Source organism: Leopardus geoffroyi, chromosome A2 (assembly GCF_018350155.1).
Source record: "Leopardus geoffroyi isolate Oge1 chromosome A2, O.geoffroyi_Oge1_pat1.0, whole genome shotgun sequence".
Classification (NCBI taxonomy): Eukaryota; Metazoa; Chordata; class Mammalia; order Carnivora; family Felidae; genus Leopardus; species Leopardus geoffroyi.
Window position 1 is genome coordinate 71045616 of NC_059331.1, and position 15297 is coordinate 71060912.

The window sequence follows — 15297 nt, forward strand, 5'->3', positions numbered from 1 at the left end:
CGTATTATAAAGAGGTCCAAGAAAAACTTAAAAAAAATTTTTTTAATGTTTATTTTAGAGAGAGACAGAGCACGAGCGGGGGAGGGGCAGAGAGAGAGGGAGACACAGAATCTGAAGCAGGTTCCAGGCTCTGAGCTGTCAGCACAGAGCCCGACATGAGGCTCAAACTCACGAACTGCAAGATCACAACCTGAGCCAAAGTAGGGCTCTCAACCAACTGAGCCACCCAGGTTCCCTTTTTTCCTACATTCTTAATATTCATTGGAGGGAAGACTTTCCAGAAATATTAAGCTTAAATTCAATATAGAACATGAGGCCTTTGATCATTGGAAGTTATTTCTGTTCTGGAGCTTGTTTCTTTAAAAACAAATATTCTTTGAATAGATTATAGAGTGAAATAGGAGTCTCCCTGAAAGCACTTTTGCAGATAGTACAATCTGAACAATCTTTTAAAGTACAGTAAATCTTTGGTTTACGAGCATAATTTGTTCCGGAAACATGCTTGTAATCTAAAACACTCATATATCAAAGCAAATTTCAAGAGCCATTGGCTCAGTTTTGATCATGTGACATTCACCATCGCATACTGCTCATATTGCAAGACATAGCTCGTTTATCAAGTTATAATTTATTAGAAATGCTTGCTAGTCTTGTGAAACACAGAACTTTTACATGCAATCCAAAGTTTTACTGCAAATGGTATACTGTGCATGTACTTTTGTGCTTTTATTTTTTTAATGTTTATTTCTGAGTAAGAGACAGAGACAGAGGGTGAGGAGGGGAGGGGCAGAAAGAGAAGGAGTCACAGAATCCTAAGCAGGCTCCAGGCTCTGAGCTGTCAGCACAGAGTCCAACACGGGGCTTGAACCCACAAACTGTTAGATCGTGCCCAGAGCCAGAGTCGGACACTTAACTGACTGAGCCACCCAGGCACCCCTGTGCTGCTTTATTCGTGAATAGCTACACACTGTTTATTGTATATATGTGTTAGTTTACATATTGTTTCATGTTTGATTGTTCTCTAACTTTTACTTCCTTTCAGTGTTTGCTTGTTTCTTCTTGCTATTGCCAAATCATAGAAAGCCAGGGCCTGGATGGGCCATCTGTTCTGAAGTAAAAGCAAGTGACAGTTTTTGTGTAGAATTTGAATTAAGAGGCTTTTCTAACCCAAGTGACAGGAAATAGTATTGTGTCAGGAAAAAATCCTTGATTTCTATTTGGAAATCACCATCTTGAGTACTTCTTCCAGTTAAGTTTACTTCCATCCACCTTGGGCAATTGTGAACAGGCTGGGACTTGGCCATTGCAGACAGACATTGTCTTTCATTGCTTTGAGCATAGCAGTGATGTGTATTTGCAGCCCACCACTTCCTATGTATCCAGTAATCACTGTGACTCAGCCGTTGGACTCCCACTACCTTGAAGACATCTTGGATAATGCACATTGTCATCAGAAGAAAAGGCAACCGTTGCCCACAAGCAGAGTTTGAGCAAGTGCCCCCTGCACACCCAGCTCAGGGACTGGAAAAGGGCTTCACTAGAATTGTAAGAATTCCCTAAAGACTGTGGAAGAGAGAGCACAGTCAACAAATCAGAAATCACAGCCAACAAATGGTAGTATGACTGCTACATCCTTTACTCTACAGGATGTGGCATGTCTTCCCCTGCAAATTGCCTACCAGCTGGCATGCTGAGTGGGTGGGGAGGGCCCGGGGAGTTAGAGTGTTAGGAACACTGTGCCAGAAGAGTTTTAAGCACTGGTGCTATAACGATGGAGAAGACAGATACTGATTAGGAGGAATCCAGGAGGCAGTCTGGAGGGAGCAGTCATCTGATGGGCCTTGAAATCTAAGATTTCTTTCTCTCTTTTTTTTTTGAAATCTAAGATTTCAGACACGATAAGTGAGTGGCCTGCGAATGGAAAGAAAACACACACACAAAAAAAAGGCCTCAGGAGGAGAAATATGAGCTATGCCCCAGAACGAAGATACCCATTTTGGCCAGGGGATAGGTTAGCTGAAGCCACAGTAAAAGAAAGCCCTGGAAAGGTGAGTTGGCCACCACATGTGCCAGTGTTAGCATTTTGCATGTGGCTTGTGGCCATCATAGATTTGGGAGTAAGCATATGATTGCACAGTTAATGGATGGTTATGCACATCCATGCACAGTAATGCACAGTTAATGGATTGCACAGTAATGGATGGATTGCACAGTTAATGATGAATATGTCCTGACAGGCTGATAGGACTTTTTGATAAATCACACATTTTACTGTTATTGATTCCATTTTTCTAGGATTGGCTTCCTCCTACCTCTCTTCCCTTCAACCATCCCCCCTTCACTGATTTAATAATACCTGATGAGATGTTTTATTACTCCCGGTTTTGGTAAAGTTTTTAACAGTAAAGATGAAGAAGCTGAAATAAAATACATGTATACAAAACAGCCAGAACTTGACAAAGTGGCCTCTGTCTGCTGGCACAGTGGGAAGGTCGAGGTAATGCTCAATAGGCAGCAGCACAAGGGTTTCCTGAAGTCAGGCAGCCTTAGGCCGCTTGACTGTTTGGTTTTCAGTTTGTATGAAAAATATGAAGAAATACTTACCAAGCACCTTACAAGTGAGGCAATGCTTTTACCGCTCGTTGAGATGCTTGGCAAACCTGCCGTGTACACAGGAGGCCTGATGGCTGAGGAGGTCAGGGAGGAGGCGGGAGGATGATGGGAAAACCTCTAGGCCCCACCTACAGGATTCTTGCCTCCTTAGTAACCTGTACATCATCCAGGCTTGTTTTTTGGCCAGCGTCGGAGTTGCTCAGGTGAAAGTACATTCAGGAACATGTAGAGAAAAACTGTGGCATTTTACAATCCAGGGTAGAAAAGTGGGAGATGAAAATATTAAAAACATGCCTCTCAGACATAGGTATGTATCACATTTATCACATGTGGTATATTAAATGCCTTTTATCATTAAATAATAAGCCTTTGAGGCAGGAATTTTTTCCTCCACCACATAATACTTAGCTTTTTTATTATTATTTTGATATCTGATCTTATTTGTTCTTCTTAGAACAATCTCATTTTTGACAGGACTCAGACTCAGAGATAGAAGCTTTCCGAGAAGACAGCCTCCGTCTCTTGGCAGTCTGTTCCTGGTGTTTTCCTTGGCCTCCTTCATTCTGTTGGCCACCAGTCTGGCATATCCTGCAGCCTCTTGCTTATGTTTCTCAGTGTGCTGCTTCCAAGCAGTATGCCAACGTTTGTGCTGGACGACTGGTGGAGGAACAAGACGCTGAATCTTGAGAGCTTTGGTTCTAGGTGTCTTCCCTTCTTTGTTTAGGGGCTTTCTCACAAAGACTGGCAGACATCATCTTCCTTCAAGCGATTGTAAAGTCTGAGGTTTCTGCTAGCTCTTTTGGGGCCCCGGGCAATGAGGCACTGTAGTGTCAGTGAGTCTAGGAATATCCTTCTCCCCTTTTCTCACGATGGCCACATGGAGAATACTGAGGTTGGTCCGCAATGCAACCTGAACAGATATGGGCTTTCTCCAGTCCTCCTTGGTTGGTAGCAGGAATGCCCCTTGCTCAGCAGCAGGCGGACACGGCCATGGGTCAGGACACCTGCTTCATGGGGAAGCCTTGTTTGTCGTTGCCACCACTGATTCAGACCACATCACCCTTCCATTCTTCACCTAGTTCATCAGCAGCAACTTCTGTGGCCATTCGCTTCTCAAAAAAGGTATGAAGTTTCCATTCATCGTCCACTTCGATGAGTTTCTAGCAGTCAGCAGCTGGCAAAGAGATGTTCAGCTTCATCCTGAAGCAGCCTACTGCCTCCGAGTCGCCGCAAAAAAGACCTGTAACACTTAGCTTTTAAGTGCAGCTACCATGTGTCAATCACCTTGCAGCCTTAATAAGAAAGTAATTTTGTACTTCCACGTCAGTTTTATAGAGAAACCAATTCCTCCCATGAATGTGGTTGCAGAATTCTAAACGCTAGCAAACTGAATCCAGGGACATATAATAAGTGGTATATTATTTTTCACAAAATATGGTGGTGCCTATATCTTTGCAGTGCCCTCCTCTATGGGAAGATTATATATCCCTGTCTTGTTGAACTCAGGTGTGACCAGGTGGCTTGTTTTGGCCAATTGATTTGTGAGTGGAAGTGATAAGCAAGACTTCTGAGTAAAAGTTTTAAGTGCCAGCCCTTGGTTCTTCATGCCCTCTTTTCTCTCTTCCCAAAAGTCAGTAATATTCTAGATGGTAGCTACTCTAGGGACTTGAGTTCTGGAATGAAGATGATATGTGACAGAGCTTACAGCTGACCCACAATGGGACATGTAGCATGGGTGAGAAATAAACCCTTAAAAGCCCCTAAAATTAGGGGCCATTTTTACATCAGCTTAACCTAGCCAATTCTGTAAACAGTGACTAAGACTTATTTCAGGAATGCAAGGTGGTTCAATATAAGGAAATCTATTGATAGAGCTAATCATATTAACAGAGCTAAGGAGGAAAATTATATTTATTTCATTTTTTTTAAGTAGGCCTCATGCCCAGTGTGGAGCCCAACATGGGGCTTGAACTCACGATCCTGAGGGTTAAGACCTGAGCTGAGACCAAAGTTGGACACTTAACCAACTGAGCCCCATGTGATACTTTTATAGATACAGAAAGTCATTTCACAAAAACTCATTAAGTGTTCACATTAAAAACAAATGAGAATTGATAGTTCCTCTCATAAGAGGAGAGCGTGTGCACGTACATGTATTCCCAAAGCGATCATCTTACCCAACTGGAAAACTACTAGAGGTTTTTTTCCATTCAAGTCAGAAACAAGATAAGGATACACTATATCCACTATTATTTAACATTATGCTGTATCCAATATAGTTAGGCAAAAAAAAAAAAAACAAAAAACAAAACAAAAACAAGAGACCTAAAAATTAGGAAGAGTAAAGCAGTTGCTATTTATGTAGATGGTATCATTATATATCTGCAAAACCCAAAAGAATCTGTGGAAAACTAGAGTATTTAGTAGAGGACATTAATGTTTAGAAACAATCTTGTGCCTGGGTGGCTCAGTCTGTTGGTTGAGCATCCAACTCTTGATTTCAGCTCAGGTCATGATCCCAGGATTGTAGGATTGAGCCCCGCGTCCTGAATGTGGGTGGCTCAGTCTATTGAGCATCTGACTTCGGCTCAGGTCATGATCTTGCAGTTTGTGGGTTTGAGCCCCGTGTCAGGCTCTGTGCTGACTGCTTGGAATCTGGGACCTGCTTCGGAGTCTGTGTCTCCCTCTCTCTGCCCCTATCCCACTCATGCTCTGTCTCTCAAAAATAAATAAACATTAAAAATAATTAAGATGATCTTTCTGTTCCTGTCCCCCTCTTGTGCTCTCTTAAATTAAAAAAAAAAGAAAAAAGATAATGGAGAGCAGACCCTATTTACAGTAGCAAACAAACAAACCCAAAATAGTAAAAACTTAGCAAGAAATCTGCAAAACTTATATGAGAAGTGCTGAAACACTACTGCAAGATAAAAAAGTAGAAATGGACAAATGAAAGGGCATACCACATTTGTGGATAGCAAGGTTCTCCATCAGAAAGATGCCAGTTCTCCCAGAGTTAAATTTAATGTGATGCCAATAAAAATATCACTAGTGGTTTTTTAAAGTTAGACAAGCTAATGAGTTATAAACCCATTTGGAAGAATAAACAAAGGTAGCCAGGAAATCTTGCAAAGCAAGAGCAAGGAGGGAGGACTAGACGTTAAAACCTATTTGTAAATGAAATAATGAAGTACTGACACATGAAGAGATGATGCTGTGTTGCAGGATAGAGAACACGGAAGTACCCAAGTGTATACAGAAACCTGGTTATGATAAAGGCAGCATCTAAGTCAGGGGAGGGAGTGGAAGGCCTCTGAAAAATGATGTTGGAAAAAACAGCTATATGCAAAAAGATAGAATTGGATCCATTGCTCAGCATACAATTTCCAGTTCGGTCAAAGATCTAAATGTAAAAATGAAACTATCTAAATACTAGCAAAAATATTGGTAAACTCTTAGAACCTGGAAGTGGAGAAACTTTTCCAACCATGAGTCATCATCTGTAAGTGATCAGGGAGACTGATAAACTTGACTATATAAAAACAAATTTCTGCATGTCTGGAAATAACAAAAACAAAGCAAAAAGTAAATGACAAACTTGGAAATGATTTACAACGTAAATCACAAAAGTTAATATCCCTGATTTTTAAAGAGAAAAAGTGGAGAAAAACAGTAACCCAGTAGAAAAGTGGCTAAAAGATATTAATGAGTTCACAGAAAAGAAATGCAAGTGAATTTTAAACATTCAGGGGGGGAAAAAAAAGGCTCAACTTCATTCTTAGAAAGAATGCAAATTAAAAGAAGATACCATTTTTCTTCAGGCAAATTGGCAATAACACCTAAATTTGAGAACCTACTTTCTTGAAAGGCTGGGAGGAATCAGCCTTTCTTAAATTGCTGGTGGGCACACAGTGATACAACTCCTATAGAGTTGTATAGAGGGGAACTTGACAAGACCTAGAAAAATGTTACATGTCTTTACCCTTCGACCCACCAATCCCATGTCTGAGACTCTGCCAAAGATATGATGGCAAAAATACTAAATGCCATTTAAATAGTATTATTAATGCAATACTATTTGTAATAGCAAAAACTGGAGACAACCCAAATATAACCAAAATATCCATTAATAGAAAACTGATTAAATAAACTTTGAAACCTTTGATAGTTTCACACGATTGAAGAGTGTGTGTATAATGCATACTGTATATGCATGTGTGTGTGTATATGTATGTATGTATATATTAGCTCCTATTTTCAAAAAGAAACACTGGGATAATTACTACCTTAGAGAAAGCAAACAAAGGGCCAGGGGATATAGGTAGGGAACAGGGATAGAAACTTTACTTACCTGAATGTATCTTCTTTTGTACTTTTGACTTTGAAACCATGCTGTTTTGTTTTTACATAATTTAAAAATAAAATTAAATCACAATCTTTAAATGTGTGTGTGTGTGTGTGTGTGTATATACACACACACACACAATATTGAAACGAGAATCTGTAGTGAAGAAATATTTCTAGTGAGTTTAACAGTTCTGACTCAGCATCTTTGGTAGGATATATCCAAATGGCAAAAAGAAACCCCAAGAAATCTTAAATTCCATTCAGTGGGCTAGTGTGAGCATACATGAGTATACACTCATTCACTCACACACACAATCGAGACTTCCTCCTAGTGTGAGCATACATGAGCATATACTCATTCACTTACATACACAATTGAGACTTCCTCCTTTCCACAAATGTAACTTCCATCTCCAAGAGAAAGAACTTGGCTCTCATTATCCTAGGTATATTTACTAATTTGCTCAAATCTAGAATATACAGAAAGGAGTTCCAGAATTGCTAACTCTAAAAAACAAAAAAAACCTAATAACTAGAGGGTTTCACATGGTTTTTTTACACTTGTAAAGGCAAATTTTATAAACAGTGAGACGCACAAATATTAAAGTGTACAATTCCATGTATATTTACAAATGCTTGCACTCATGTAATCCATACTCTATGAAGATTGTGATCATTTCCATCCCCAGGGAAAATACCCTCAGGCCCCACTATAGTCGATTTCCTGCTCCTACTCTGATCCCAGAGAGAACCATGTATTGATTTTTTTCACATAAACTTTGGTGCTTGAGATTTACTTTAAAAACACTCCACACATCACTGAATCTAGCTTACAAAATTGTGATTGTTGAATGTTACTGGTTGATGAGTGTATGGGGTTTATTTTATCATTTTCTCTACTTATGAGAATTTTTGAAATTGTCAGTTTTTATGTTCAGTAGTATTTCAGTGTTTGTTCAGGGGCAGTCTCCTTTCCTAAGTATTAGTGCCACTCTGTGTTCTTTCATGAATTCTTACCATAAACCATGGGTTTTCAAAGTGAGTGATAAATTAGACAAGTATCATAACATCTCAGGCAAAACCATCCCTTCTCTCCAATATCCACCCAGCCCCTCCCTCCCCACTTTTCTCATAAAGCAAGTGATTTCATCTAAGGGAGGGAATTATGGCAGGAATTTGCTTTAACATCATGTTTATATAAAATATTTGAGACATTAGATCAGCAAGATTTACTCTTAACAGCTCAAAGAAGGAAGCTTTTAATATTAACCATTTTTTAATATCAATATATCCAAACTACTGTCATAAAGCTCTATACTTGTTTACCTAAGAATCCCTTATCAAGTTGGGTGGCAGATATCTTACATATGACAGTATTTTAGGTCCCAGTTTCAGTGGCATGATTTAAATGGGGATAAGAAAGATCTAACATAATCCAGGATACTTTAAAAAGAAAACATCTAAGAAAATTACACCACTCTTTGAAAAGGGAACTTAAAGGCCACAAACATCTCAAAGGGGAAGACTGTGTGGTTTTCTTCTTCTATTAAACACATGGGATAAGCAAGACAGCCAAGTTCATACCAAAATTAAAACTGTTAAAACTCCTCTCAGTCCCCAGAAAAGGAACTTGGAAGCAAAGTATAGTGAATTTGAGAGTCATTTGCTGAAATTTTAATATTAAAGATGATCCTAGTTTGTGTTGGGTTTCTTTATCTAGAAAAACAAAGAATTCACGGTTTGTGGAGAAAACACAGCAAAAGCTGAAAGCTTTGAGAACACATCAAGGGTTCTGTATAGGAAACATGTTCCAGGCAAGTCCAGGGACCTGGCACGCAGATCCATTTGGAGAAGCCCTAGTTATCTAGGACCTCACCTAGGACTGGTGGGAAAGTCTTGTAGGATGGTTGTTAGAATCTTGTGTTTTAAACCAGCAAAAAAAGCATTTTTAAAAAGTTAAATCATTTCTCTTCCATTGTATCATTTGCCACAAAAATGACCCTACCTGTCATCTAAACTATTCCCCACATGACACTAAAATCTTAAAGGTGTTCCCTGAAAGATATTCATGAGTTCTCACTATTTTTAAGAAGCACAACGAAGGAAAATATCAGATTTGTCCATTGCTATCCAACTGGGGAAAAAAAAAAATAATGTTTCTATAATACATTTAATGTACTTTGTACTAATTTATATCCCAGTTTGTGGGGTCCCCATTGATTTACTTTTTATAGCCCAGATAGCATCTTTCTTTGCCATTGTACTGATTATACCAGTAAACCGTCTCTCAAATTCTCCCATTTTGCAAATGTAAATGTTGGCCACAAGAGTGCGGTGCTATCAAGATCAGCACAAATTAATCACAAGCATTATGAAATGTCTGCTTGACTGATGGTACTTTAACAGCATCACCTTTCCACAGATATCAGGAATTGTGGCTTTATAAAAAAAGTTGCTCTTGATGAGTGCAAGAGTTAGTAGATTAGAAGACAAGACTAATTCCTAGTTCTAGTCCTGGCATTGAGAATTCAGTATCTATATTTGCCCAGGTAAAGACCACTACTGAAGATGTAGCTGAGAGAAAGAGATGATTATAGTATTCTAACGATCATTGTAAATTTTAGCCAAAGATCTTTTTGTATGATTCTACAAATTTAGATTTTTAACACTTTGATTTTACTTTTGTCTTAAGATATGTCATTCCAAGATATCTGTCATTCAAACTTCCCAGCAGTTTGATGATTCCCTTACTCCTATTGCTACAGCATCCTATGGTTGCAGGGTGTGGGAGCTGATTACAGAATGTGTTCTTAGTGGTATGCCTGAAGCCAGTGGGAGTGTTATAATGGTTCATCTGTGTTAAACAATACTTAAATACTGCTTCCATTTTACAAATTAAGTCTACACAAAGCCAGTCTAGGACACTTCCAGCAAATTCATTATTCATAACAGAGTAGGAGGGACAAGATGGAGTAGATATGTTTTTCCCTGGAATTCTTCCCGCTAAATACAGCTAAAAGCCCTGGACATAGATAAAATAAACATGAGACACTTCTGAAAGATGAAGAGAAGGAGAATGCAAATTGGCAAAGTACCTCAGTAAGAACACAGTAGTGAGTTCCTTGTGTTTTTTGTTTCTTTGTTTTGTTTTGCTTACATGTCTCAGACTGGGGTGTAAATGGAATGAGCAACCCAGAAACACCAATGAGAGCAGACAACAAAAGCCAAGAACAGCCTGCTCTCTCAAGCCAAAGGACCCGAAAGCGGCAACCTAGAAAGGCAAAGAACTTTTATACAGTAATTGTGGATTCTAGCCAAACACATGGAAAAACCTCAGTCCCACCCTGTCAGCAAAGGCCAAGTGGAGTCTAGACTTCCTCCCTTGCTTGGCTACAATGAGGTCTCCCCAACCCAGTTCCCTATTGGGGTGGTGGCAGAGAAGGCCTAAGAGAGAGCTGGGACTCTCATCCCTGTCTGATGGTATGCCACCCCCCACCCCTGCCCCGTGGTGTCAGTGGAGGCCACCTGGAGAGCCTACACTTCTCCCCACTCCAGCAGGAATAAGCGCCCAACCCCTTGGTACCACTGGAGCCCACATTCTCCAGTAGGAAGCAATAATGACGTACCTCTATCCCTGCCTCGGTGTCAAGAGAGGCTGAGCAGTGAGCCTGAACCTTCACCTCCACCTGGCAGTAATGGGGAGGCACTGTATGTACCCCGACTGTGTCCACCAGTGTGGTGTCAGAGAAGAAGACCTGCTAAAACAGAAGATTTAAATACGATCCAGAGTCTCACTGTACATAAAGTCACACTTTCATACCAAGAACCAGGAAAATCTCAACCTGAAGGAGAAGACGATCAACAGATACCAAGATGGAGATGACACAGATGTTGGAATTATTGGACAAAGCTATTAAAGCAGCCATCAAAAACATTTTAGAAATCGGGGCACCTGGGTGTCTCCATCAGTTAAGGGTCCAATTTTTGATTTTGGCTCAGGTCATGATCTCTCGGTTTGTGAGACAGAACCCCATGTTGGGTTCTGCACTGATAGCATGGAAACTGCTTGGGACTCTCTCTCTGCCCCTCCCCAACTTGTACTCTCACTCTCTCAAACTTTAAAGGGTCACCTGAGCGGTTCAGTCAGTTAAGCATCTGACTTCGGCTCGGGTCATGATTTCTCAGTTCCTGAGTTCAAGCCTGTGCTGACAGCTCGGAGCCTGGAGCCTACCTTGGATTCTGTGTCTCCCTCTCTCTGCCCCCTCCCCGCTCATGTTCTGTCTCTGTATCAAAAATAAACACTAAAAAATTTTTTTTAAAAACTTAAAAAAATTTTAGAAATCTTCGTTAAGCAACTATGAACACGCTTGAAACCTGAAAAAACAAAGTCTCAGCAAAGAAATGTAAGAATCAAATGGAAATTTGAAGCTGAAATTAAATAAAAATCTCACTGGAAGGGCTGAACACCAGAGTGGAGAGGAAAAGGGAAAGAATCAGAGACTCAAAGTTAAAACAGAAATGACTCAATGTGAATGGGGATAACAGCCTGAAGGTAGTATCTATGGGTTTGTAACAAAAAGATCTAACATGTCATCAGAGTCCCAGAAAGAGAAGGTGGGGCTGCAGAAGTGTTTGGGGAAAAAAAAAAAAAAAAGGCTGAAAAGTTTCCAAATTTGGCAAAAGACATAAATCTATATATTCAAGAAGCTGAGTGAACCCCAAACAGCATAAACTCTAAGAAATCTTGATAAGACAAACTTCTGAAAACTAAAGATAAAAAAGCTTGAAATCATCAAGACAGAAACAACTGCTTGCCAATAAGGGAAAGATAATTGAGATCACAGATTTTTCCTTGGAAACCACAGAGGCCAGGAAAATGCATACAATTTTTCAAGTGCTCTAAGAACTGTCAACTCTGAATATATCTGGTGAAATTAGCCTTCAGGAATTGGGCGGGGGGGGGGGGGGGAAGACATCCTCAGACTCTGGCAAACTAAAATTGTTGCTTGAATAGACCTATGCTGAAAGAAGGACTAAAGGAAGTTTTTAAAACAGAAAATAATTTTTTTTTAACGTTTTTTATTTATTTTTGAGACAGAGAGAGACAGAGCATGAACGGGGGAGGGTCAGAGAGAGAGGGAGACACAGAATCGGAAGCAGGCTCCAGGCTCTGAGCCATCAGCCCAGAGCCTGACGCAGGGCTCGAACTCCCGGACCGCGAGATCGTGACCTGGCTGAAGTCGGACGCTTAACCGACTGCGCCACCCAGGCGCCCCGAAAAGAATGTTTTTTAAAAAAAGAGAAGTCTTGGAACATCAAGGAACAATGAAAAGAGTGAAGATATGGGTAAATGTAATAGACTCTCCTTCTCCTCTTGAGTTTTCTGAATTGATGGTAGAAACAAGATATATAACACTGTCGGATGTAAGACTTTCCTCAATCTGGGAAAATGTTGACCTCAACTGATTTTTGTGATGAAAACAGTTCTGGATCTTAATTGTGGTGGTGGTTACAGGAATCTACACCTGATAAAGTGGCACAGAACCGGACACATTGTACTACCATTGACTTCCGGGTTTTCATACTGTTTTATAGTCACCGAAGACATACTGTACTATCTTTGCAATTCCCCATGTCACCATCTAGGCCCCCAAACCTGGCCTTTACTGTCCAGCTGCTTGTACTAACCTTTCTCTTACATTTTACTGTAAGCTCTCCTTTTCAGCTTTCCCCTTCACTCAAATGAAATCTGAGAACCACCCACCCCCCACCTTCCCAACCCACCCCCACCTCCCCAGATGCAACTGCCTGGACTCTCTGGCCTGCCCAGACCATCCCATTTGAGCTAAACCTGACTCACTCCTGCACAGATGGACCATGGAGTGACCTCTGGAATGAGTACTATTACTTTTTTACCTCATTTTAATACTAAACTCTCCGTCTAAGAAGGAAACTCAGCCTCATTTACAAAGTATACAATGTATGGGCATGTGTGACCTTATGCTTGCCTCTAAATAGGATGACCAGGCTCCCCCAACTAAATATACAACCTAACCCTAAGCAAAAGGAACCCATTCACCCTCTCTCAGGGAGTAACAGCTTTGGAAGCCATTCCCTGGGAACTCTCCTTAGTTGTTGCAAATAAAAGTTTCTTTGTGTGAAAACTCAACCATATAGTTTCTGACTCATCAAGGAGTGAACTCATGTTGTTTTGGTTCACTCACAAATCTTTACTTCAAAATAGTTTTTAAAGGGTATAGGACAAAGACACTGACTATGCTACTTTGAGAGGGGCAGGGATGAAGTGATAATCCCTCCTCCTGAATAATTTCCAGCTCTCAGAGATTAAATTGATCTCTTCCCAAATATCTTCCTTTATTTTCTGCTGGGTACATTTCTCTCACAATTTGTTAGAAGGCTGGTTATTTTAACAAGAGATAACTAGAGAGATACTACCAGTAGAAAAACCCATCACAGTTTATTGAAATTAAGATTACATTTTTTTTAAAAGCTTATTTGAGAGAGACAGAGTATGTGAGAGACAGCAGGGGAGGGGGCAGAGAGAGAAGCAGAGAAAATACCTAGCAGGCTCCTTCTGGTCAGCACAGAGCCTGGTCAGCATAGAGCCTGACGTGGGGTTGGAACTCATGAACCATGAGATCATGACCTGAGCTGAATGAAATCAAGAGTCAAATGACCTTGAGCGAGAGGTGCTGAATCGACTGAGCCACCCAGGTGCTCTATAACAACATTTTACATTAAGAATGTACTCTGGGTGTGGGCACCTGGGTGACTTAGTTGGTTAAGCGCATCTTACTCAAGTGAGGCTCACTCTTGATTTCATTCAGCTCAGATCATGATCTCATGGTTCATGAGTTCCAGACCCATGTTGTCAGGCTCTGCGCTGACCAGGAGAAGCCAATTTGGGATTCTCTCTACCCCGCTCTCTCTGCCCCCCTCTCTCTCAAAATAAATAAAGTTAAAGAAGAAAAAAGTTACTACTGATAACGTATTTAGGAAAACTAGTTTAGTTTTAGTAAGTAAAACCCATATTTTAATAAAATGCATAAGAAGGAATGCAACCAAAGTTGTAAGATTATTCTGCCACGTGAAAGAAACTGGTTTCTGAAGGACTGTATCAATATTGGCTTTAAATAGGAAATATCCCATATTTCAAATACATTTAGGTTACAACAGCCTGGGAGTTGGCAAACTTTTTCTTAAAGGGCCTGATAGTAACTATTTTAGGCCCTAAGATCTCTGTTGAAACTGCTCAACCCTACAGCTTTAGTATGAAAGCAGCCACAGCCAGACATAAATGAATGGTCAGGCTGTGTTCCAATAAAACCTCATTTAACAAACAGGCAACAAGGGCCATAGAATGCTAACCTCTGCACTAGCCTGAGCTCAGGTTACTCATTCTCCAGTTATTAAAAAAAAATCCATACATAACCAAGTTACACACAACTAATTTTTAAAAATTGAGTTATGGACTCGAGCTAAAATGTAGCCAAAGGTAAAATGAATAAACATAGGTAAATGTAAATGAGAGAAAGGAAGGAAATGAAGCCAGAGTACAATCCATAGGTAAAAGCCCTTCCCTAGCAGTCAGGAGGTAGACTCATTGTTATTTAAATAAGTTCTAACATAGGTCTAAGCACAAGGAGTTAAAAATGACCACTGGAAGATAAAGTATCAAAAACACAAAAAAGGTAAAAGCAGAGTCCAAAACCATAGCATCAAGCAACAAAATATACAGAGCTAAAGGATGTGCAAGATCTCTATGTTAAAAAATACAAAACAATGCTGAGAAAAATATAGTAACTTGTTCTGAGTGTTCTGCAAGACCAGTAAACATTTCTAATAAATTTTAACTTGATAAACAAGCGATATCTTGCAATACAAGTAGCACGTGACACCAAAAGTCACATGATCACAACCGAGCCAATGGTTCTTGAAATTCTCTTGATATATAAGTGCTTTGGATTACAAGCATGTTTCCAGAATGAATAATGCTCATAAACCATGGTTTTACTGTAAACGGAAACATATACTGTGCTTATGGAGTGGAAGATTCTGTTAAAATATCAAATTGATCAACAGATTTAATCAATGTCAGTCAAAATCCTATGAGGCTTTTTTTTTGGTGGTGGTGGGGTGCAGTAATTTTGGTAGAAATTGCCAAGCCAACTCTAAAATTTATTTGGAATTGCAAAGGACCTGGAATCAACAGCAGTTTTGAAAAAGAAGGAATTGGAAGTCCTATTTTGACATCAAGACAAAGTTCTGACAAAAGTATAAGCAAATAAATGGAAAGGAAGAGTGTCCAGAAGTAGATCC